Source organism: Protopterus annectens, chromosome 9.part0 (assembly GCF_019279795.1).
Source record: "Protopterus annectens isolate FY-2018-M chromosome 9.part0, PAN1.0, whole genome shotgun sequence".
In the NCBI taxonomy this organism is placed as follows: Eukaryota; Metazoa; Chordata; order Ceratodontiformes; family Protopteridae; genus Protopterus; species Protopterus annectens.
In genome coordinates, this window is record NC_056743.1 from 212164564 (window position 1) to 212191162 (window position 26599).

Sequence of the window (26599 nt, forward strand, 5' to 3'; positions counted from 1 at the left end):
GGGAAAAAGGTTTACACCTCAGCCACACTAGCTATGAGGGCACTGAATTGTCTATTTCATATGCTTAAGTATCAGCAATTTCTAATCTCTCAGTTAAAGCAAAGAATAACCACTCTCCCTCAACAATATGAATTGAAAGAAGTACAGGATCTGTTGCACGCCACTGAGCAGGTGGGCAAACATACCTTACAATGTGGGTTTGATTATTTGGAGGCCTTCTGCAGAGCAGCTGTCACTGGGTCTGTTATACGTAGGCATGCTTGGTTAAAGGAACAAACTCTGCCTGATCATGTTAAAGCAAAATTACTAGATGCTCCCATACAGCAGGATGTTCTTTTCTGGAGTTAAAGCAGAAGAAGTTTTAAAGAAAATGGAAGATAAGGCAAAATCTATGCAGACAGTCAAAGATTTCCTACAAGTACAACCCCCTCGCTTCAGCAGAAACTGGCCAACAAAAAATTGGTCCTTTTCAGCCACTGACAGACTGCAGAGGGGTAAATACAGATGGCCAAGGGGCAGAGGACAACCACAAGCCCAGTATAAACTTTGCCAATGGTGCACTACAACACTGAAGGGAGGAGAAGACAGTTCTCAATCCACCAGAAGGCAAACTCAATGACTTGCACCTCATCTGGCCAAGCAATACTCTCTTGGCAGACCCCTTGGGGGGAAAACTCGTACTTTTTGCAGACAACTGGCACATAGTCACAAAGGACAAATGGGTCCTAGACATAATTTTACGAGGATACAGATTCCACTTTCACACCTTGCCAATGAAAAGAGGAATGCCAAACCTGCCACAAAATCAATGGGCAGAGGCACAAAAACAAATTACAGCTCTCATGGACATGAGAGCCATTCAGCTGGTACCTACTCGAGAGCAAGGCCAAGGATTTTACTCAAGACTCTTTCTAGTGCCCAGAAAGGACAATGCCTGGAGACCAATTCTGGACCTTTCAATTCTAAACACAAGTATCCAAATTCAAGATGTTAACACTACAGCAGCTACTTCCCATGTTGGGCAAGGAAGCATGGCTAGTAACGTTGGACCTCAAGGCGGCATACCTGCATGTCCCTATCAGACAAAGTTGCAGAAGATACCTCAGTTTCATTGCAGGTTCAACCCATTACCAATACTCTGCACTGCCCTTTGGCTTATCTACTGTGCCCAGAGTTTTCACAAAATGCCTGGCACTAGTACTCGCATACTGCAGACAAAGAGGAATTCAAGTATATCCATACCTGGATGACTGCCTCATCCAAGCAGAAAGCAAAGACATTCTCTTACATCATCTGGCCTTTGTAAAGCATCTACTAAACTGCCTGGGGTACACAGTAAACGAAAAGAAATCAAAACTAGTACCCTCACAAAAAATGACATTCCTGGGTGCCAGCTTGAATACAATGGCCCAGAAGGCTTATCTTACGCCAGACAAGCAGCTACAACTGACTCAATATTTCAAGACAATGGCAACAAAGACCCAATTAACTGCAAGAAAAAATTCTGCAGGCTTTGGGCTTCATGGCATCTTGCATACTAATAATACCATTTGCAAAGCTGCATATGAGGAAATTACAGTGGTACCTAAAAAGCATATGGTCTCAACACAGCCACAGCTTGGACACAATGATATCTCTCATTCCCTGCCTACAACAGGAATTTCTATGGTGGTCACAGGCATGTCACCTCAACAAGGGTCAGCCTTTCACCTTGCCCCCAGCCAGGCAGACTATCACAACAGATGCTTCAGACTACGCCTAGGGGGCACACATGGCAGGACAATGCATTCAAGGCCTATGGACTGCAGATCAAAGAAATCTGCACATAAATCAAAGAGATGCTAACTGTACAGAAAGCTCTGACAGCCTTCAAGGATCTATTACATCCAGGACAACTTGCAGTAAAGACGGACAACACCTCAGTAATGTGGTACATAAACAAACAAGGGGGTACACATTCCTGCCCTCTATGCAGGCAAGCAATGATCTTATGGAACACAGCTCTGGCCTACCAAGTCCAGTTACAAGCTCAATTCATGCCAGGACAGAAGAACACATTGGCAGACGACCTCAGCAGAAACATCAAAGATCCCCACGAGTGGAAACTACATCCACAAATATTTGCAATGATAACTCAAAAATAGGGCCTTCCAAACATAGACCTGTTTGCCAGTCCTCAAAACTACCAACTGACAAAATTTTGTACAAGGACATTCCACCATCAAGCTTGGAAAGTAGACTCTCTCTCTTTCAATTGGAAAAACCTGTCAGCATATGCCTTCCCTCCATTGCCTCTCCTCACAAAGGTACTTTTGAAGGTCAAAAAGGAGAGACCATGACTGATTCTCATAGCCCCAGACTGGCCACGCCAGCACTGGTACCCGCTATTGAAAAATATGGCCCAGAGCCCACCATGGATATTGCCTCAAATACCCCATTTGCTCACACAACAAAACAAACAGATTCTTCACAGCCAGCTCAAAACTTTAAATCTGGCTGCATGGCAAATCAAGTAAACATCCAACCAGCTCCTCTTTCACAAGCAGTTCTGGATGTTATTCTGGAAGCCAGGAGGCCAAGCACCAGGAAGTCTTATTCGGAGAAATGGAAAAGGTTTTGTGCCTGGAACCAAGCTAAAGGCCAAGTCACAATTCAGCCTCACATTCTACAGTATTTAGCTGAGATGTTGCACAAAGGACTTTCCTTTTTCTCAATTAAAATCCATGCTTCAGCTATTTCAGCTCACTACAACACGGATCCACCTTTATTTTCACATCCTCTTCTAAGACAGTTCCTCAGAGGGGCAAAAAACATTAGACCACCCAGGAGAGCTCCTACACCAACTGCATCTTGACTGCATTTCGCTTAAAAAACAGCTCTGCATATTGTTTTTACTGTACTTGTGTTGAAGTTATACTGTTAGCACTTTAAAAAGTTATTTTTTGTTTAATTTAATTGTTAGGCTAACACACTCAAGTGCGCTAGCCGTTTTATAGCTTTTACTGTTTGTCACTGTATCTTTTTCTCCTTTCTCTGTAAAAAAAAGAAGAAAAAAATTATCCTTGTTTTCCCGCTTTTATGAACTAGAATAGTCCAGTCTTCAGATTTTGCTGATCTCTGGGCTTTGTCTTAGTTCCTGTGCTATCCATATCCTTATTTGGATAATAGGAAGCTTCTTTGTTCACCAGTGGGAGTGGGGAGCACTGAGCAACCTATTTGTCCCTAGAGGATTGGTTCCAGCCCAGCAACTTGTAGTTTATTGGTCATTTTGGGTCAATTCCTGGCTCTTTTCAACCCCCTGCTATAAAGCCCGCTTTTCCACGCTTTAGCACGTTTTAGCGCAAAGTTGCTCATAGGGCAGCGCCGGTTAATCAAGTTTAAACTATTTCTGGCTCCGTAAAGTCTGCTCTTCAATTTTTCCCTTAGAACTGTTCTACTTGCAATCTAAACAGCCTATACTCTATCTGAAAAGCTCAGCACTTGCTCCTAAACCATTTTTTATACAGGTAAAGCACTCTTAAACAAAAGAAAGTACTTAATTCACCTAAATTCCCTTGAGTACCCATTTCCCTATAGGTCCTTTCTGACTCAGTTACACAGCAATCTTTTTCACTATTTCTAGCATGTCGAAGGGTCAGTTGCTGGCGTCCTCTCCTGTTCAGCTGGTGAATCTGGGAATCTTGAGGCAATGTTACAATTGCCTCATGTACACAGACAACCCTCTCCTCCTCCCAACAAATACAAATATATGCGAGAGATGCAACTATATAGCCAAACTGGAGGCTGAGCTCTCTCAATTCAGTACTGGCAAGACCAGTCAGGAGGAGAAGTTAACCACGCACACCACAAACCTAGTCTCACATAGAACTATCACAACTGCAAACCAAACACATAAACACACAAAAACATACTCGGAGGCGCTGATTAAAAATCTACCAAAACAACAGAGGCCTCCAAAGCAGACACCCAAGCAACCATCACCTCAAGACATAGCACATGCAACACATAGTTCACAAAGTCAGTGTGCTAAACAGTCACAGCCCTTAAGGCCAAACAACATGCCAGACACACTTGTAATAGGTGACTCCATAGTCAGACACACTGACGTCCCGCTCACCAGACCGAACAAGGAAAAGGTCACAGTAAGCTGCCTGTCGGGAGCTAGAATCCACCACATAACACAAGCACTCAGGTCACTCCACAGCAAGTACAAATATGACTCAGTCATTGTACATGCCGGTGTGAACGACCTGAGACGTACCTCCCTGGACTACATGAAAAGAGACATAGAGGAGCTCTCTGATTATGTAGCCCAGGCCGGTATGACCCTGACCCTGAGCAGCATCTTACCCTCACCAAGAATGATGCCACAGTACAAAGACAAAATGATCAGTTTTAACAATTGGCTTAATTACTGGTGTCATTCTAAGGGGATCCAATGTCTGTCTGCTTGGGATGACATGCTTGACAAGCCACGCTGCTTTGCAAGGGATGGCTTGCACCTGTCACCCTGGGCTTCGGATATTGGCCAAGGCTCTTGCCACCTCCATAGTGCCTTTTTTAGGCAAGGCTCAAATGACAAACCTACCTCCCTAGAAAACACAAGTGGAAAAAACTAAGGGTAATACTGCTCAATGCCAGAAGTCTAAACCTCAAGATGCACGCCCTCGAAGCCCTCCTCAGTATGGAGAACATCGATGTCTGTGCTGTGACTGAAACCTGGTTCAAGGCTCCTGAGAGCACCCCAGCACTATCAGGTTTTACCTCATATCATGCTTTCCGCCCCAAAAGTTGGACCGAACCACAAAAGGAGGGGGAGTATCCATATTCATCAAAGATACCCACACCTCCAGGTTAGTGGCAACGCACGAAGCATCGGAGACCATCCAGGTGCAACTAACCATAGGCAAAACTGCCTTACAGTTTGTAGCATGCTACAGACCACCCTCTCAAACTCGGGAACCCCACACAGCCTTCCTGAAGACACTGGAGAGTATGAATGTCTCTCCAAATACCATCATTTTGGGAGACTTCAACTACCCAAACATAGACTGGGAACATTGGAACCCCACACAGCCTTCCTGAAGACACTGGAGAGTATGAATGTCTCTCCAAATACCATCATTTTGGGAGACTTCAACTACCCAAACATAGACTGGGAACATTACTCAAGCCCCAACACCCTAGCCCAAAGGTTCCTAGAATTCATAAACTCAAATGCAATGGAACAACTTGTCACCATTCCCACAAGAGGAGACAATATACTAGACCTGATCATCACAAACATGGGGACAAAATGCTCCACACCGGAAGTATATCCCTCTTTGGTAAGATCAGACCATAAATTAATCTCACTGGATATCCACATCCCGCCCCACCCCTGCACAAAGACCACAGTGAAGAACTTCTCAAAAGCCAACTTCACACTTCTTAAGACTGAAGTGGTATCCTTCAAGGCCCCTGGGCCAGTGGAAACCACAACCCACACTGCTGAATCCTTTGCAAATGCCTTCTACGGGCACCTTCAAGAATGCATGGATCATGCAATCCCAAATAAAACCAAGACCCATTCCCCCAAAGGCAGGCGCCTGGTCTGGTGGACCCCAGCCATAAACAAACTTTACAACAGGAGGAGGAAGCTACTACATGACAGAGCAAAATCCCTAAAAGGGAAGGCATCTCTGATCAGTACTAGCAAAAAACTACGATCACTCATAAAATCATCCAAGGCCAACTTTGAGAGAAAAATCACAAAAGACAATCAAAAGGCCTTCTTTAGCTATGTTAGAAACCTGGGTGGAAACTCCCAGATATGCTCAGAGTTAGTCCAAAATTACACAAAATACACTGAACCCACTGACATTGCCAACATTCTGGCAGACAGGTTCAGTGCAAATTTCTCCTCCCTCCCCCCCAAAAGGAGAAATAACTATCCCAGCAGAGTGTAGCCTCCCTGACATCTCAGATGCCCAGGTGAGAGCCGCCCTCTCTAAAGCTAAAAACACAGCATCAATGGGACCGGACGGTGTCCCGGGCTGTGTGCTACATGAACTCCAAGAGGAACTAAACCCACACATAAGGCTGCTGTTTAATCTTAGCCTTACTACAGGATATGTACCCAAAGAGTGGCATACGGCAACAGTGGTCCCACTTCACAAAGGCGGTGCTTCTACGGACCCTGGAAATTACCGCCCCATAAGCTTGACGAGCCTGGTCTGCAAAGCTATGGAGAGGATCATTATGGAACTCATAAACAAAGACATTGGGGACCTACAGACATTGGATCCTACCCAATTTGGCTTTGTCAAGGGCAGATCCTGCCTTTTGAACTTGGTCGACTTTTTTGAAATGGTCACTAAGGCCATTGATGAGGGCAAGGCAGTTCACACAGCCTACCTTGACCTTGCAAAAGCCTTTGACACAATACCCCACTCGGGCATCATAGACAAACTCACCAGCTTAAATGTAAACCCATATGTCACAAGATGGGTTGCAAACTGGCTCAAGGACAGAACCCACAGGGTCAGAGTTGCTGGAGCTATGTCAGATTCTAAGCCAGTCACAAGCGGTGTCCCACAGGGCTCAGTCCTGGGAACCCTCTTGTTCAGCATTTATTTTTCCGAGGTACAGGCAAACATAGGAGGATTGTGGCTGACAAAGTTCGCAGATGACTGCAAACTGGGCGCCATAATTGATACTCCAGCGGACACAAACATCCTTCAGAGAGGCCTCATAGAGATGGATAATTGGTGCCAGAGCCATGGCCTTAAGCTGAACGCCAAAAAATGTATAGTCATACCCTTTGGGAAAAACAAGGTACCCACAAATTACCACATGGTTGGAATCCAGTAAGTACGGAAGAGGTAATCAGGGACCTAGGGACCCAGGTTGACAGTAACCTCTCATTTGACACTCACATTGCCAAAGTGGTTAGGAAGACCTTCTATATTGTCCACCTTATCATGAAGGGTTTCACATCTAGATCAAGAGAGGTCATTGTGCCCCTGTACTCTTCTCTTATCAGGCCAATGATTGAGTACAATGCCCCATTTGGGATGTATCTCACCCGACACCTGCAGCAGTTGGAAAGACCCCAAAAGTTCCTCACCAAGAGGATAAAGGGTCTTAAACATATGTCATATGCTGCCCAACTGAAAAAACTCCAGCTCTATTCAGTCGCATACCGCCTACTCAGAGGTGATCTGTGCCTGACGTACAAGGCCATGTCCAGTCCGGAATTAATGGACATGCTCCACCTCGGAAAATCCAAATCTATCAGAGCCACAAGAGCAAGAGACTTAAACCTCAACACAGAAATAAATAGGACATGCTGGAGGGACAGATTCATAACCCAGAGGCTCCCTACACTCTGGAATAGAATCCCAGTCCATGTTAGGCAGAGCCCCTCACTGATTCTATTCAAGAGAAGTCTTGACGAGTGGATGGGAGATCATAGGTTTACCCCGGGGGTCATCTCTGTGTCACTACTAGACAGGCGCACAGTAAACTAAACCCTAAAAGGGCGTAGTATTCTCATCCTAAGGGGTGGTGAAAGCCACACACTCTGGCTAGGCTTATAAATGCCCTAGGGCAGATAGCCTAGTACGAACCTATGAGCCTATGAGACCTCAACTTTGTTCTGCAAAAACTAACGCTACCTCCCTTTGAACCAGCTTTCTCTGCGGATCTTCAGTTCCTATCATGGAAGACTGCCCTGCGCCTAGCAATAACTTCAGCTAGGGGAGTCTCAGAGCTACAGGCACTAATGGCAGTGGAACCTTTCCTCATTTTTCATCAAGACAGAGTTTCTCTACGAACTAATCCTTCCTTTATGCCTAAGGTGGTTTCCAGTGTAGCTTTAAATCAAACCATCCACTTACCCACCTTCTTCCCCAATCCACAGAACAAAGGTGAGAGACTCCTGCATTCCTTGGACATTCACAGGCAGCTTCGTTACTACTTGGACAAAACTAAGGCTTTCAGAAAAACTGACCAGCTCTTTGTATCCTATGCTACAGCTTCTCAAGGGAAGGCTATATCTAAGCAAACCATTTCTAAATGGATAGGTCATTGCATACTTTTCTGCTATACCCATCATGGGAAACCAGTTCCTGCTACCATTAGATCCCACTCTACCAGGGCAACAGTTACCTCTACAGCCTTTCTCAGGGGGGTTCCAACCAAGGAAATTTTAGAAGCTGCAACTTGGAGTTCAGTACACACCTTTACCAAACACTGTCACTTACCTCTTTACTCTAAGTCCAGGGTGGGCTTCGCCACTGCAGTTCTGCAGGGCCTTATTGCCTCCACTAACCCTCTATGATACCCCCCCACCTTAGCTTTGGGATTCAACCCAAGTGTGATGACTGCAGCAGGGTAACACGATGAACATAGTACAGTTTTGTACCTACCATAAATGTAGATGTTAGAGTGTTCACCCTGCTGCAGTCCAGGTTACCCTAGCTCCATCCCCTCTGATCTACTGGCAAAATCTCTTCTATGCCTTACTGATGTATTTGCTTATAGCTGAAGGGATTTTGTGTTTGTGCAGTGTTCACTCCATTTGGTACTAATTCTGACCACCTTTTTGGGGGCACCTGACATCTGGGGCAAGAAAAACTGAAGAAAATGGCATCGGTTGCATTATATATACCCCTGGCGCTCTGACGTCAGGGAAGAGGCGACAGCAACCGACGCCGGACCAAGACTTTGGAATTCCGGCCGACTGCGGGACCGCCTGATGACAGGATAACCCAAGTGTGATGACTGCAGCAGGGTGAACACTCTATCATCTACATTTATGGTAGGTACAAAACTGTACTTTCCTCTTTTGTGAAAGTTGCTGTGGTGTACATATGTATGATTATCCTTCTTTGACACAGGACATATCACCTAACATGTTCTCCTTTGAGTCTCTTCCTTTATCAAGATTCACTGAAGACTGACCCACTTCAGAAAGTAATGTTTGTACATTGCACTGTGCTTCTTTACTAGAATCTATATACACAGTTTTTATGTAATTAGTTGGAACAATTCTGTTATTGCTTACATTTTTGTATTTTTTATTTGTGAAATGTTTTATATTTCAACAAGACTGTACCTGAAATTTATCAGTATTGATCATTGCACTATCCTAGTAAACAAAATATACATAAATATCTTTGTGTGTGTGTGTTTGTGTGTATGTGCTTTGACATTTTCTAGTGTTCATTGCGTTTTATACAAGTCCCAGTGTTAAAGAAAGCATTAGGGAGATGCAAAGCATAGGAAAACAGTGGTTGAATTGTGCCAGGTGATTTCATTATCTAGCAGCAGGTGGCGGTAAACATGTTAAAATTAACAGTATGTGGTGATTTCAAGGATTCATCTTTTTGAAACAGATGCAGATTGCATAATTGTTAGTATTGCACACATTTTCTACATTTTATGTGGTGAAAGCTCCTTGTTTTACAGCCCATTAATTGCAGCCTTAGATCTGAAGGAATGAAATGTAATCGCATTCTCTTTGTTAATGGTTTCCAGTGCTATGAATGGAATGCAGAGGGTAGGGTTTCAGATACCTGATATAAATAGTTGAAAAGAGATCAAATACAAAACTGTATTCAGGACTGAAGTGGACAGTTGTTTTAAATAGATCTCTTTGTGTGCTTTGGACGTCATTTGGAATTTTTTTTTCACTGTTGATAGCTTATTTTAGGATGACTTTTAGTTCACAAAGTAGTGTTGTGGCCTAGACTTTCCGTATGTGTAAAGGTTACCACCATTTGATTTTTTTATAGTTACTTTCTATTAAATAGAGGAATCTCCACAAGTTTATTTCAAGTAACAGGCATATAACACTAGCTGAAGATATCTTTTCATTTCTCTTAAACAGCTTTCACTGCTTAGCTATGTTGTTTACTGTGGTTATCGTAAGATTATAAAACTCGAAGAGCTATTTGTTCAGGGTACAGATAAAAGCATCTGATATGTTCAAAAAGAGATTAGTTATTAATCTTATGGGTATTGTGTATTATTTTTATAGCCTTAAATGTTGATTATAAATCATGTACATAAGAAGTGAAAAAGAAATTGTGATGGAAAGGGAAGACTTCCTGGCCTTTCAAGTTGTACTATTTCAACAAAGATTTACTTCTAATTCAGTGTATAGTTCATCACTTTTGAACCTGTGAAGCAGTTTTCTGTCTCTGCAGTAGATTTTAGTTCCTCTTTATGTATTGGTATCGGGAACCTCGTTTTCATGCATTTGCTAGTCTTATAATGAATCTCTCACACACACACACACACACACACACACACACACACACACACACACACACACACACACACTAAATTTAAAGATGATCTATATTTCATCTTCATTTTTTTCTTTAGTACTTCATTGATTTCCTCCTTAAAACTGGAACAATGCTACATGTAGTCTGTATTCCTCTCTTGTTTTGATGTGTGTTGTAAAGTGTATGCAAAGACTAGGATCAGTGCTTGAATCTGGAGGAGAACAGAAAGCAGAACCAGTTGCTTTTTCTGCTTCTGTGAGAGAGAAATGCAAGGTTGGGGACTGCACTAATAGGTAGGATTGATTGTTTTTCAAAGATCAGTGTTTTCTCATTGGGAAAGTAACAATAACCTTCCATGTGTATTTATTCCATTACTGAAATGATCAGATGTTAGTGAGGAAATGCCAGGTCTTTGCTAGTATAAATTCTGAAATGCATTGCATGGTCAGTAAAAATTGTACGTTCACTTGTCAACTTTAGGAAGTGGAGATTGCAGGTTAGGGTACTTACTTTTAGGGAAGCAGGAATATAGGTTTATCATGCCTTCCTCGATTAAAACTTTGAGAGAAGGGTGGAACATTTGGGAGTATATCTGATTCAGTTTTATTTATACCATGACTCCCGAGATGAGATGACTCAGTAGACTGCCAAGGCATGATCTAGTCAGAGTGGCCTGTACATTTACTTCCAGACATAAACAAATGGAATGGTTGTGCAACGTGTTGAGATGTACAATGCATCAGTGAGCTGATTTGACTGTTATGCATTCTTCTGTATTGTGCACTGGTATGTGGGTCATCAGCGGTACATATCGTTTGGCAGTACTGGAAGCACTTCCCTAGATGTACACGGCTTAACATGATTATTTTTTTCTTTGGAACTTGCAGCCAGAGCTATTTAAATACTGTTTGACGTCATGAATTCTGTTTTTTTTAACACTGTGTCTCTTATCAGTTCACAAAACAGAACTCTTTTTTTGTATTTATGGGCCCTTTTGTCCTTTGAAGAACATGTGAATGCTTTTCTACTGCATGCAGTCAAGGAATAAAATGTTTCTTTCTGGTCTGTTGACTTTAACAGGTGCCTTACTTAATAGTTTTTATGTGGGAGACACTTGGAAGTTATGCTAATGCTATCAATATTTAGGAGGAATGTTGTGGAACAAAGCATAGAAATGGTTCTTCTACTTAAGAATAAGTAACATCATTCCAAGCTGTTTTGCTGGATATTTGACAGAGTTGTCACATGCCTGAAGGTCAGAAGTTTATATTCTGTCATAGTTTGATCAAAAAGGTACTTGAACTGCTATATGTTAAGAGCTACCCATGTAGTAATAAGCAGCCTGTTCCAGAGTCTGGCCAGTTATTGAGTCCCTTTCAGTGGCATTCTTAAAATGCAACTTAAACATCATTTACTCCTTAGGTTTACTTTGGAGGCATTATGTGAGAAAAGGAAAGAATTATGGTGGTTGGTTAACAGTAACAGTAAGCTCACTGGGGCACTAGAATAACTGATATATTGCAGTATATCAACTTTTCTATGGTAGTTTCCAACCATACCTTCCAAGCATTACCCCCCTTTATAGGCCATCTGCATCTAAGAATAAACGACATCAAGATCTTACTTTACCCCCCACCTGAGCAATCTGTGTTTCAGGATGGACCATAATTGTCCCAAGACTGGGGAACCTACATGGCACTCTCCCTTGCAACATCTTGCTTCATTTCTCAAGAAGATGCTGTGGTTTCATTTAAGCTTAGCCCGTAACCTGAAGGCTGATATGAGCACTTGGAGGGGGGGGGTGCTGCAGTGCTTCCCACATGCCAGGTGTGCTTTTACCCACATGCTGACAAGACGCCTTGTTACCGGACTGAAAAGGATAACCCCATGACTCCATCCTCTTTTCAGTGCCTTGCAAGTCTCCGCTTTTGAGTTGGTAATCAGCTGATTAGAAACGCAGCTCCCTCTACTCAGGATGGATGACCTGGCATTAGCCTCTAAGTCCTGTGTTGCCCCATCTGACATTTTCAGCACCTGAGCTGCTGTTCAAATTCTGGTCTTCTGGGTCGTAGTCAGGGCTTTATCCTTCTGAACTCAAGTTCCAAAGGATATTACAGTAAATACATTTAACACTGTGAAGAATGCTTTATTTGATAGAGCAGTGAGCTGTAGCTTCTGAGTTGGATCAAAACAAAGAATGGGTATTTTTAGGACATTGTTTATACACCAGTTATTGGTTAACACAATTGTGTGCAAAAAGAGACCTACCTCATAGCTCAGTCTGTTATGCACTTTCAATTCCAGTGCTTCCATATGGCAGACTTTTTAAAACCTTGTCCTCTTTGTAATGGACTGTTGTAATTTTCCCTGTATGCCCTGCAGTAATACCTGGTCATTTAATGTGTGATTAGAGTTCCACCTACAGTTCCTTTCTTTCCTTGAGCTTTATGCTGTGACTGCTTCATTTCCTACCTCATTGCTTACAGTAGGTTTAACTGATTCACGAATGTGTGCCTGTGTGCATGTACTTGTTAGGAGAGACTTTAGAAACTGGTGATTTAGTTACGGAGGAAACTTTTTAAGTGGTAGTGGTGAAGAGCCCTCCAGCTAAGTTCTAAAAAAATACTTGCAATGTAGATCTTTTATGTTTTGCTGCTATTGCTATTATAGTTAAGTGTTTCTGTTAAAGGATACCTCCACCCTACAAAGGTTTTTTTCTCCCTATAGTACCACCTAGGTGGATGATAGTGAAACAGTGGTGTTAGCGTTGCTGGCTTATAGTTGATTCTCTACATTTGTGTCTCTTTTGCGGAGTTTCTGCGACCTCTTTTTGCCTGTGTGACATTTCTCCTGGTGTGTGTATATGTGTGTATATGTGTGTGTGTGTGTGTGTGTGTGTGTATATACGTCTGTGTCAGTCTGTCTGTCTGAAGCATTATTACTACACGAGATTAAGGTATGATTTTTTTTTTCAGTTTCAGGGGAGATTCAAATAAGTTTATTGGTGTTTTAAAAGTGTAGAAGACAGTAAAACATGAGATTGCAAAAGTTTAGGAAGACCTAAGCAAGCCATATGGAAAGGTGTAAGAAATAGTAATAGCTGAGCAATTATGCGGTGCTTTGAACAGAATGGTTCTACTATGAAGTATTGATAGACACAGCTCTGACTTTAAATGTCACAAATTAGTGATCAAAAAACAGAAAGGTGAAAAAAATCTATTTAAAGCAGTTTTTGGCAGATGGAGAAGCAAGCCCCCCTGCACCATTCAAACATGGGGGCCAGCTTCCCACACCTCTGAACTTCTTTATATAGACTAACTCTAATGGTGCACTAAATCAGGGAAGGAAGAAATCTCCCTAAAGAAATGAAACATTGCTGGTACACACTTAGAAATTGCAGTGGCAATGGTTTCCTGTGGGAAAAGCTTTGGTGTTCTGACTGTTGAGTTTTTCTCCTGGGTTCAAATGAAGCTCAAAATTTCACCTTGTCCAACTGTAGGGAAGCTTGTTAGGACACTGCATAAAAAGCAGGCCTTCATGAAAGGTCATTTTTTTAAAGCCAATAACTCCCATTATGCATGCATGCTTGTATTTCAAGAGTTCCTGAAGAACGTTGGTTTGGTCAAGTGACTTTTTCATGCAGGAGGAGACGGGATTAAGGCAGGACTGCAATTCATTTTTAGCTTTATAGCCTTAACCACTTTTCTGCATTACCATTGGTATCTGTAAGTACCCTTACTTAGAATCTTTGTCAAAGAGTGCAGAGGTTGTGTAATGCATGTCTTGCATTTTGACTACCGCTGTCAGCCACAGAGCAGATAATTGAAAAAGGAAGTAAATACATTTGATACAATTCCATGTACATAAATGAAAGAAACCTGATTACAGCAAATCGTTTTCAACATTATTTTTTGCCTTGGGTATGTAACACAGACATTATGATGAGAATGAACAGACATGTACAGCTTGCTGGGCAGACTTTTCTTACTAACAAATAAAACAAGAACTTGACTGGATGTGTCTTGAGGGTAGAATAACTTGGAAGAGTTTGAGTTTTTATGTAGTATGGGACTCTATGCATTATGTCAAAGTAATCAGGAATCAAACAATGAACCAGAAACACAGCTAGTACAAAGCAGGAATTCATTCTTTAAAGCTAAATTTAAGGTAGAGATTTTTTTAAGTCACAGTGCTGACCAAATGGAAGAAATTGCCTCTTGAAACAGTATCAAATCCAAGACTTGCTTTAGAAAAGCATTAGATAAATAGAATGCTGAATGGAAACAGTTTAAAGTTGCAAGCTGGATCTGCTTATTCCTGCCAGAAAAAAGTTACAGATTTTACTATTAGCAGTGTAACTTTTCAAAGAGTTCTGGCTGAAATGCAGCTTCTTCGTTTATAGTGGTGTTGCGCTAGTAATTGTTTTGGCAGCAGTTTGAACTAGTGCACTGATAGATGAAGTGGCTTGTTCCCAGTTGCACGCTACCAGATTTGTTTCTAATGGAATTATGTTTTCTGAATCCCAAGACACTGGTTTAACTGTTAGACCATTCTGCCTCAGATGTTTTCATTAGTTTCAGGTTAAGTGGCATTTGTAGAGTACATTAATACCTGTATTGGAGTAGAGCTTGAATTATTGTAGTCAGATCATGTTTCCTTTTTATATGCAGAACGTAATTGCAGACTTATATCAATCTGTTGTGCATGAAACAAACATCTTTATTTTGCTACATTACTGTGATAGATGAGCTTTCAGGGTAATTTTTATTTGGAATTAAGGAGTATGAGCTAGATTCATTTTTGGCCTACTGCCAAAGGTACTGAAATAACTCTTGGTGTTTTTAGCAGCACTATACCTACCCATTACTGTTATTACACATATTCACTTTGGGTTTCATATTTAATTTATTATTTGACTCACATTTTCTTTTACACCCGCTTATTACATCAGAGAATTCCTTTAACTGTGTACCTGCAATTTAGTTACTTTGCATACATCCACTGCTTTAGGTAAGATCATGTCTGCTTCTGCTGCTCTTAATAATCTTTCCCCTTGTTTTATAATTTCTTATTCCATAATTTGTCTGTCTGTGATAAAAGGATCTATCAAACGATCATGTAACTGACAAAACTTAATAATATTTGGTTTTGTTCTTTCCTTCCATAACATATGCTTGTACACTTTCCACAAGTGTCTTTTTTCTTGTAAATAATAAATGAGGGATACATGGAAGGATTTTTCTAGGCTCTGAATAATTCCTCAATTTCTCCATTATTGAGGCTGAAAGTTAAAAATGCTAAATACCTTTAAAGTTTCTTCCCTTGATATGCAGAAACATAGATGTTATACCCCTTTAGGCTTTGCAGCAATTCTGCTGGCAGTGGGGAACAAACTGAATCTCTGGATCCACAATGTCTAGTTTTCTGATAGACTGCCATGCAACAAAATAATGTTTGGTGGTTACAAATTGGACCATCTTTTCTTCAAAGAAGAAAGTATTGTGCAGGTTTGTTTTGAATTATGAGGGTGAATAACTTAATGAAAACGTAAAAAAATAAATAATTTGAACTGCCAGTTGGATTTCTGTACTGTAGAGGCTCAGAAATATATATATATATATATATATATATATATATATATATATATATATATATTTATATTATTCATATCTGTCATTTCAGACATGTATTGCCTTTTCTCCACTAGTGACTGGCCTCTTGGAGGAAGTAGCCTCGCATGACCTTCTGGGTCCTACAGTGAGCCAGCTGACTATCCAGCAGGTGATAAAAGGGTTTATACCTAAATTAGTGAGCTTGTCTATGATTCCTGAATGGGGTATTGTATTAAAAGCCTTGGCCAGGTTTAGGTAAGTTATGTGCACAGTCTTACCTTCATGCAATGCTTCGGTGAACCCCTCAAAAAGATCCACTAGATTTAATAGGAATCACATTCCTTTAACATAGATGAACTGTGATGGGTCCAGCGTTTGCAGGTTACCTATGTCCTCATTTATCATGTCCATGATGATTCTTTCCATGGCCTTACATATAAGGCTGGTAAGACTTATGGGCCTGTAGTTATGTGGATCAGTGGTTGGATCTTCTTCTTCAGGGGAGATTGTAGCCTTCTTCTATTCCTTGAGCGCAAAACCTGACTGAAGGCTCCAGTTGAAAAGGATTCAAGTGGACCAGAGAAGTCCTGTTTCATGCTAATTATTAAACATCCCAGGATGTTATCAGGGCCCATCAGTGGAGAGTTTTTGGCCTTGGAAAGTGCACTGATGACCTGTTTACTAGTAATAATTGGGGGGATTGTGTTATGTGGTACTTCTTTTGGACTATTGGGGGGAGTGGGGGAGAAATTTGAGCAGAACCTGTCAGCCAAAAGGTTGGTAGTGGCCTCCAGTTTAGTGTGGGTGAGAGTTGTAGCCTCACAGCAGGAAGTTATCTGATTCGATTATCGGCTGGAGTGCCTTCTGTGCAGAGTCTACATGTCCTCCCATGGTCATGTGGGTTTACTCCAAGTGCTCTGGTTTCCTTCCACATTCCAAAGACATGCAGTCAGTGGACTGGGCACACTAAATTGGCCATAGGTGAGAGTGTGTGCAAGTTATCGGCTGGAGTGCCTTCTGTGCAGAGTCTACATGTCCTCCCATGGTCATGTGGGTTTACTCCAAGTGCTCTGGTTTCCTTCCACATTCCAAAGACATGCAGTCAGTGGACTGGGCACACTAAATTGGCCATAGGTGAGAGTGTGTGCAAGTGAGTGGTACGAATGAAGTACAGCGTCAAGGCTAGCCACCCGTCGGTGTAAACCTTGGCTCGGGATGATTGCCACTGTGGAAGTGACACCCCGACCCCATGTGCAAAATGGGAAAAGGGGTTGAGGATGGATGGATGGATGCCATTTGCAATAAGTTCTGCACATTGTTGTGCATTTCTTCTGAGGTTACAGACAGAGCTGTAAAAAGCTTTGTGATTGTCCTTTGCCTGAAAAGCTGTTTTGTCTTCAAATTTAGCCTTTGAAGTATTAATTAACCCTTTTAGCTGCCTGTTTAGATTGGTCAGGGGACTTTTAGCATGTATGACTTTGTTCCTGCTATGCTTGGCCAAGATTTTTTTCTTTTGTTGTATAACTGATTGATATTGTAATTCTAACCAGGGTGGCTTATCTTTTGTATTTATCTTATTTTTAATATGAATGGGCAAAGCTCAGTCTATGTTTGCCTTACAAACACAAGGTGCAGGGTTTGAGTATCACAAGGGATAATTGGCTAGGCTTAAAATGGCTCGCAAGGGCAGTTAGCTTAGTACTAACCTATGAACCTATACAGCTATCAGTATGGCTGTACAGAGAGTTTGTAAATACCTCAGTGAATGCATGGTGTTTACTGGGTTTGGAGGTGCTTGGAATTTAGCCAAGGTGTTGCTTCGAAGAGAGAGGTTAGCCTTTGAATAGTTCTTAAAGGCTTTTGGCTTCACTGGATCTCTGGATTTAAATTTTTATTCCAAGTAATACTGCCTTATGGTCAGAACTGATGAAAGAAGGTATTACATTGTGTGAGTAACATTGTCCCTCATGTTCTTGAGTACAAGGTCAAGGATGTTTGTACCCCTGGTAGGAGAATGGAACAACTGTTCCAGGATGTTGGTATTAACAAAGTTTAGGAATCACTGGGCTTGTGCATTAGAAGTGGTGTATTCCATTCTATAGAGGGGTAATTGAGATCTCCCATGAATGTCATATTGGGTTGAATGGTGAGGGACTCAAGTACATTGAGATAGGTAGTATAGGTTTCCTAGGTCATGGAGGGGGACCTACAGATTCCAAGGATATGGTACGATACCATGTTTAAGGTGAGTTGCATTTGTATGAGTTCCAGTGGGTCATACACTTTAAGTAGTCTGGATGTGAGATTGGTTTTAATATATACTGAGACGCTTCCATCTTTAGTCCCCTCTTGTGTAGTAGCTGGTCTAAAGGTGTGAAAGGCATTATAGCCTTGCACTGCTGGGGCACTCTCAGCAGCTTTAAACCAGGTCTCTTACTACACAGATGTCTACACTTTCCAGGGAGATGAAGGCTTGCAGGGAGTGGAGTTTCTTGTTGAGACTTGCAGCATTAAACAGTACCACCTTCAGATAAGCCTTCATAGGTTAAGTTAAGTCAGTAGGTTTAGCAGTTTGGCATTGCCTAAAAAGGTACTATGGGGGTAGAAATGGTGTTTGCCAATATCTGAAAGCTTAGAGGGATAAGTGCAGACCATCCCTGGCAAAACAGTGTGGTCTGTCAGCTATGTCCTCCCAGGCCATCAAATATTGTACTCGCGTGGACTGACACCAGAAACTAAGCTAGTTGTTAAAATCAATAATTTTCTGTTGGTAACGTGGCATCATCCTTGGAGAAGATGGTTTGCTACTGAGTGCTAGGCTCTTACCTGCCTGAGACACAGTCAGCGAGCTCGATCATGTTTCACTTCTTATAGTCAATGGAGGTATGCCTTAGGTCATTAACACCAACTTGGACTATGACAGAGTCATGCTGGTACGTGTGGTTCAATTACTTCTGCCTGTGGCTTTGTGACTTGACAGACCCTAGCCATGGAAAGGCAGCTAACTGTCCTCACTCCTTAGTCTAGTGAGTGGGATACAAGTGTGCCTCACTGTAGAATCACAGATGCCCAGGAAACTTGGGTGTGTGCTGGCTTAGCTTAAGGGATTAGTAGTAGAGCCACTGGATACAATATTAGTAGGTGTAGCTATCTAGACAGTAATGCAACAGGAGTGTAGACCACAGCCTTTCTCAATGTAAAATAACTGGTTTGGAGCCCAAGTGCTTAAACCAGAACTAAGACAGTTAGAATAACAGGCCCAGTAAGCCTTCACCAGCAATTTCCAGCTCAGAAATATGGAGGCTACCACCTTCTCCCACAAGAGTGTGGACCACAGACATTCGTAATGTAAAGTAGCTGTTTGGAGCCCAAGTGCTTAAACCAGAACTAAGACACTTTTAGAAGAACATACACAATAAGCCTTCCATCAGCATCCTTAGAACTTGTGAAATTATTGGTCATCTCGTCTTTTCGTGATACATTTTATATGTTTTTAAATTAAACATACTAGGTCACCTTGTGAAGTTTTTGTTGTGCTTAATTTTATCATGGTATTTGCTTTCCATGTGTGATAACATTGAACATTTCAGGTGATTATTAAACCTTCAGAATCTCACGTTCCTCCTTATGAGCAGCAGTCTGCTGATCATTTCTTTCCCTAGCTTTACCTCATGTTACTATAAAATGTATTTTTTTGCCTGCTACTGCTAGCGCATATCTGTTTCAAGCTGCAAATGGACAGTTTATTGAAAACAACACTATTATACTTCTTGCAGTATATCAAGCAAGTTGGACAGTTTAAAAGATATGCAATAAAGATATACTCTTTGTCATAAGAAAGGCAAACAGGACAAATTAGTTAAAATGTCCTTAAGTACATAGTAGGCCATTTCCAAAAAGATTTGTTTTGTGTAGTTAGTCTCTGAAAGAAGAGTAAAAACAAAAGTGGGGGAACACCATGAAGTAGATCAAGGACTACAGGAATTTGGGTTGAAAGAGAAAGCAACCGTTTGATCTATTATTAGTGGCCCAGTTGGGCAGAATAATAATGGGGCCTAAAATGGAAAACAGATTGGCATACATAGTGATATTTTTATATTTTTCATAGGAGACGCATCATCTACTTGAAAGGGGGAGAATTGATCTTTGGGAACCAGATCTAGACTCCTGAACTTGGCAGTGTAGATTGCAAAATGGTATCACTAGCAAGTGATAGATTTCAAAGACCATGTGAACTGCATTGTAATAACATCTGAACAGTATTTTGAAAATTCTTAAAAGAAATATAAATGTACTGTAGCATCTGTGTTCAGGATAACATATATAACATGTTTGACGTTTACTATGTGTGTGTTTGTGTGTATGTATATTTAATATATATGTATATATCTCGCACATTTTACAGTTCAGTTATGCAAGTGTTCAGTCCATGTGTTTATGGATCACACAGTTTCAGGTCATAAGTTAGCATCTTTTAGGGTTAGTTACACATTGTCATTTGGGGTAGTGGATTGCATATAACAGCTGTTAGTATTCGGACATAGAGTTGTTGAACTGATTATTTCTCTCTCTGTATATCTGTCTGTATATCTCTCCTTTGTCAGCCAGGTTAGTCCCACTAGGCTAGTGGTGCATTTCAGGGGAGAACTGAGGTGGTATTTTTGCTACGCATGGAAGTTTGGCGAGGGCATCAGAGAACTTCCAGTACTCTTTGCTGTGGGATCTTTTATATCCACTTGAGCTACCACCAGCTGAAGCATGTGGGAACTTGGTTTAATATCTCTTCAGAAGAATGGCACACTGAAGAGTAGACACCCACTAATGCTTCACTGCAGTATCAGCACTCCAATCATTTGGAGTGGGACTAGAACTTGCAGCCTTCTTGTTTTCCTGCACCAAATGCAAGTTGCTACCTCTTGCTCCACTGACCTTGTGTACATTAAAAGAATAGCCTAACCAGGTAATACCATTTTTAAGTAAAATGTGGGTAATCGGTATTATGGAAGTTAAACTTATTTTTTCAGGACAGAGACTTTTCACCCCTCCCTGTCCCCCTCTTGCTGCTTCACCTGCAGCAGTAGGTAGTTTTGGATGCGCCCCCATGTGACTGCACAGTGCTGCTGCTTTTTCTTGGGTGTTGTCACTTGTAGTTAATATTCTGAGGTACTCTAATGTCTCTTAATAGCAGTATTTCTATATTCTTATTTTTATTCTTGAGATGTTGTACAAGTACTGGCATACTGGTGCTGGTCATGTGTGCTGCTTTTAGTGGTAGACTGGTGTGGTCATGTGTGCTGCTTTTAGTGGTACTGGTGTTAGTCACGTGTGCTGTTTGTTGTGGTATACTGGTGCTGGTCATGTGTGCTGTTTGTAGTGGTATACTGGTGTGGTCATGTGTGCTGTTTGTAGTGGTATACTGGTGTGATCATGTGTGCTGTTTGTAGTGGTATACTGGTGCTGGTAATGTGTGCTGTTTGTAGTGGTATACTGGTGTTGGTCGTGTGTGCTGTTTGTAGTGGTATACTGGTGCTGGTAATGTGTGCTGTTTGTAGTGGTATACTGGTGTTGGTCGTGTGTGCTGTTTGTAGTGGTATACTGGTGCTGGTAATGTTTGTTGTGGTATACTGGTGTTGGTCGTGTGTGCTGTTTGTAGTGGTATACTGGTGCTGGTAATGTGTGCTTCTTGTAGTGGTATACTGGTGTGGTCATGTGTGCTGTTTGTAGTGGTATACTGGTGCTGGTAATGTGTGCTGTTTGTTGTGGTATACTGGTGTTGGTCGTGTGTGCTGTTTGTTGTAGTATACTGGTGTGGTCATGTATGCTGCTTGTACGGGTAGACTGGTGCTGGTCATGTTCATAGGTTCATACTAGGCTATCTGCCCTAGAGCATTTATAAGCCTAGCCAGAGTGTGTTTGGCTTTCGCCACCCATTTTAAATGAATTTTGCTATGCCCTTTTTCGAGATTAGTATACTGTGCCTCTGTCTAACAGTGACACAGAAGTGATACCCTGGGTAATCCTACGATCTCCCAACAACTCATCAAGATTCCTCTTGAAGAGAGTCAATGAGGGACTCTGCCTAACCTGGACTGGGATTTTATTCCAGAGTGAAGGGGGCCTCTGGGTGATGAATCTGTCCCTCCAGCATGTCCTATTTATTTCAGTGCTGAGGTTCAAGTCTCTCGAACACGTAGCTCGATGCGATTTGGATTTTCTGAGGTGCAGCATGTCCATTAATTCTGGGTTGGACATGGCTTTATACGTCAGGCACAGATCGCCTCTGAGCAGGCGGTATGCCACTAAGTAGAGCTGGAGTTTCCTTAACCGGGCAGCATATGACATTTGTTTGAGCCATTTGATCCTCTTGGTGAGGTACTTTTGGGGTCTTTCCAGTTGCTGCAGGTGTCTGGTAAGGTACATCCCAAAAGGGGCATTCTACTCAATTATGGGCCTGATGAGGGAGATGAGTAAAGAGGCATGATGACCTCCCCTGATCTACATATGAATCCCTTCATGATTAGGTGGGCTATATAAAATGTTTTTCTAACCACTTTGGCCACGTGGTTTTCAAATGACAGATTGCTATCAACTTGGGTCCCCAGGTCCCTAATTACTTCTTCCATACTTAATGCATTACCACCTGTGTGGTAATTTGTGGGCACTTTGTTTTTGCCAAAGGGGATGACTATACACTTTTTGGCGTTTAGCTTGAGGCCATGGCTCTGGCACCAGTTGTCTGTTTCTATGAGGCCCTTTTGTAGGATGCTTGTGTCGGCTGGAGAGTCGATTATGGCACCTAGTTTGCAGTCATCTGCGAACTTGGTCAGCCACAGTCCTTCCGTGTTGGCCTGTACCTCCGAGAAATATATACCGAACAAGAGAGGTCCCAGGACTGAGCCTTGTGGAATGCCACTTGTAACTGGTTTGGAGTCTGACATGGCTCCAGCAATTCTAACCATGCGGGTTCTGTCCTTGAGCCAGTTTGCAACCCATCTAGTGACATAGGGGTTTATATTTATTTTTATTTATATTTATTTGGTGAGCTTATCTATAATGCCCGAGTGGGGTATTGTATCGAAGGCTTTTTCGAGGTCCAGGTAGGCTGTGTGGACGACCTTCCCCTCGTCAATGGCCTTGGTGACTGTTTCAAAGAAATCAACCAGGTTTAAGAGGCAGGATCTGCTCTTAACAAAGCCGAACTGGGTAGGATCTAGTGTCTGTAGGTCCCCAATATCTTTATTTATGAGGTCCATGATGATCCTTTCCATAGCTTTGCAGACCAAGCTAGTCAGGCTTACGGGGCGATAGTTTCCGGGATCCGTTGAGGCACCACCTTTGTGGAGAGGGACCACTGTTGCTGTACGCCACTCTTTGGGTACATATCCTGTAGTAAGGCTGAGATTGAACAGTAGTTTTATGTTTGGGTTTAGCTCTTCTTGGAGTTCATGTAGGACGCAGCCCGGGACACTGTCTGGTCCCATTGATGCTGTGTTTTTTGCTTTGGAGAGGGCAGCTCTTACCTGAGCATCTAAGATGTCAGGGGGGCAGCACTCTGCTGGGATAGATATTTGCTCTTTTGGTGGGGAGGGGGGGGGAGTTTGCGCTGAACCTGTCAGCTAGGATGTTGGCAATGTCTGTCGGTTCGTGTATTTTTGTCATTTTGGACTAATTCTGAGCATATCTGGGAATTCCCACCCAGGTTCCTAACATAACTAAAGAAAGCCATGTGATTATCCTTAGTGTCCTGTGCAATTTTTCTCTCGAAGCTGGCCTTAGACGATTTTATGAGTGCCCATCGTTTTTTGCTAATACTGATCAGAGATGCCTTCCCTTTTTGGGATTTTGCTCTATCATGTAGTAGCTTCCTCCTTCTGTTGTATAGTTTGTTTATGGCTGGGGTCCACCAGACAGGATGCCTGCCTTTGGAGGATTGGGTCTTGGATTTATTTGGGATTGCATGATCCATGCATTCCTGAAGGTGTTCATAGAATGCGTTTATAAAGGATTCTGCAGTCTGAGCCGTATTTTCCACAGGCCCAGGGGCTTTGAAGGATTTCACCTCAGTTTTGAGGAGTGTGAAATTTGCTTTAGAGAAGTTTTTCACTGTGGTTTTCTGGGCAGGGGGTGGGGTCAGGATGTGAATATCCAGTGAGATTAGTTTATGGTCTGATCTTACCAGTGAAGGATACACTTCTGGTCTGGAGCATAGAGCCCCTATGTTGGTGATGATCAGGTCCAGTATGTTTTCCCCTCTTGTGGGAGTGGTAACAAGTTGTTCCATAGCATTTGAGTTTATAAATTGTAGGACCCTTTGGGCTAGGGTGATGGAGCTAGAGTAATGCTCCCAGTCTATGTTTGGGTAGTTGAAGTCGCCCAATATAATGGTGTTTGGAGAGACCTTCATATTTTCCAGTGTTCTCAGGAAGGCCGAGTGGGGTTCCTGGGTTTGGGAGGGTGGTCTGTAGCAGGTTATAAACTGGAAGGCAGTTTTACCCACTGTTAGTTGCACATGGATCGTCTCTGATGATTTGTGCTGTGCCACCAACCTGGAGGTGTGGGTATCTTTGACGAATATTGATACTCCTCCTCCTTTTGTGGTTTGGTCCAAGTTTTGGGGCCAAAAAGCATGGTATGAGGTATAACCTGGTAGTGCTGGGGTGCTCTTGGGAGCCTTGAACCAGGTTTCTGTTACTGCACAGATATCGATGTTCTCCATGCTGAGGAGAGTTTTGAGTGCGTGCATCTTGAGGTTTAGACTTCTGGCGTTGAGTAGCATTACTCTTAGTTTATTATCCCTTGTGATACCTATGGAGGTTGGTTTGTCTTTTGAGCCTTGCCTAAAAAAGGCACTATGGGGGTGGCAAGAGCCTTTGCCAATATCCGAAAGCCCAGGGGTGATAGGTGCAAGCCGTCCCTAGCGAAGCATTGTGGCTTGTCGAGCATGTCATCCCAGGCTGACAGGCATTGGATCCCCTTTGAATGACACCAATACTTAAGCCAATTGTTGAAATTGATCATCTTGTCTTCATATTGTGGCATCATTCTTGGTGAGGGTAAGATGCTACTCAAGGTCAGGGTCATTCCGGCCTGGGCTACATGCTCAGAGAGTTCCTCTATGTCTCTTTTCATGTAGTCCAGGGAGGTACATCTCAGGTCATTCACACCAGCATGGACAATGACTGAGTCATATTTGTACTTGCCTTGGAGTGACCTGAGTGCTTGTGTTATGTGGCGGATCCTAGCGCCCGACAGGCAGCTCGCCGTGACCTTCTCCTTGTTCAGCCAGGTGAGCGGGACGTCAGTGTGACTGATGATAGTCACCTATTACAAGTGTATCAGGTGTGTTGTTTAGCCTTAAGGGCTGTGACTGTTCAGCACACTGGCTTTGTGAGCTATGTGTTGCACGTGTTTTGTTTTGGGGTAGCGGTTGCTTGGGTGTCTGCTTTGGAGGTCTCTGCTGCTTAGGCAGATTTTTATTTAGAGCCTCCGAGTATGTTTTTGCATGTTTGTGTTTGGTTTGCTGTCGTGGTAGGTCTGTGTGAGACTGGAATTGTAGTGAGTGTGGTTTCCTTCTCCTCCTGACTGGTTACGCCAGTACTGAGTTGAGAGAGCTTAGCCTCCAGTTTGGCTATATGGTTGCATCTCTCACATGTGTTGGAATTTGTTGGGAGGAGGAGAGGGTTGTCTGTGTACATGAGGCAGTTGTAACTGCCTCAAGATTCCCAGATTCACCAGCTGGACTGGAGAGGAGATTGAAAACTGACCTTTGGACATGCTAGAATAGTATTGGGAATTCATTTATAATTGAAAAAAAGGGCCAGTGGGGAACAAGGTACTCAAGGGGAGTTTGTGAGGGTGTAGTGCTTTTATTTTTTTAGTGCTGACTTATATAATTGCTTTAGTGAGCAAGTGCCAGGCTTTAGAGTGTGTTGCTTGTGCTGGTAGACTAATGCTGGTCAGGTGTTGCTTGTGCTGGTAGAATGGTGCTGGTCAGGTGTTGCTTGTAGTGGTAGACTGGTGCTGCTCATGTGTGCTGCTTGTAGTGGTAGACTGGTGCTGGTCATGTGTGTTGCTTATACTGGTAGGCTGGTGCTGGTCAGGTGTTGCTTGTAGTGGTGGACTGGTGCTGGTCAGGTGTTGCTTGTGCTGGTAGACTGGTGCTGGTCATGTGTGTTGCTTGTACTGGTAAACTGATGCTTGTCAGGTGTTGCTTGTGCTGGTAGACTGTGCTGGTCAGGTGTTGCTTGTAGTAGTAGACTGGTGCTGGTCAGGTGTTGCTTGTAGTGGTAGACTGGTGCTTGTCAGGTGTTGCTTGTGCTGGTAGACTGGTGCTGGTCAGGTGTTGCTTGTAGTGGTAGACTGGTTGGTGCTGGTCAGGTGTTGCGTGTGCTGGTAGACTGGTGCTGGTCAGGTGTTGCTTGTAGTGTTAGACTGGTGCTGGTCAGGTGTTGCTTGTGCTGGTAGACTGGTGCTGATCAGGTGTTGCTTGTAGTGGTAGACTGGTGCTGGTCATGTGTGCTGCTTGTAATGGTAGACTGGTGCTGGTCATGTGTGTTGCTAGTAGTGGTAGACTGGTGCTGGTCATGTGTGCTGCTCATAGTGGTTCTTGTAGTTGACACTGCATTGGATGTCTCTTCTGTGCACCTGTCTTGGTGAAATCTGTCTTTGTGCTTGGCGAGCATTATATCCTGTGCTGTATAATTTGCACAG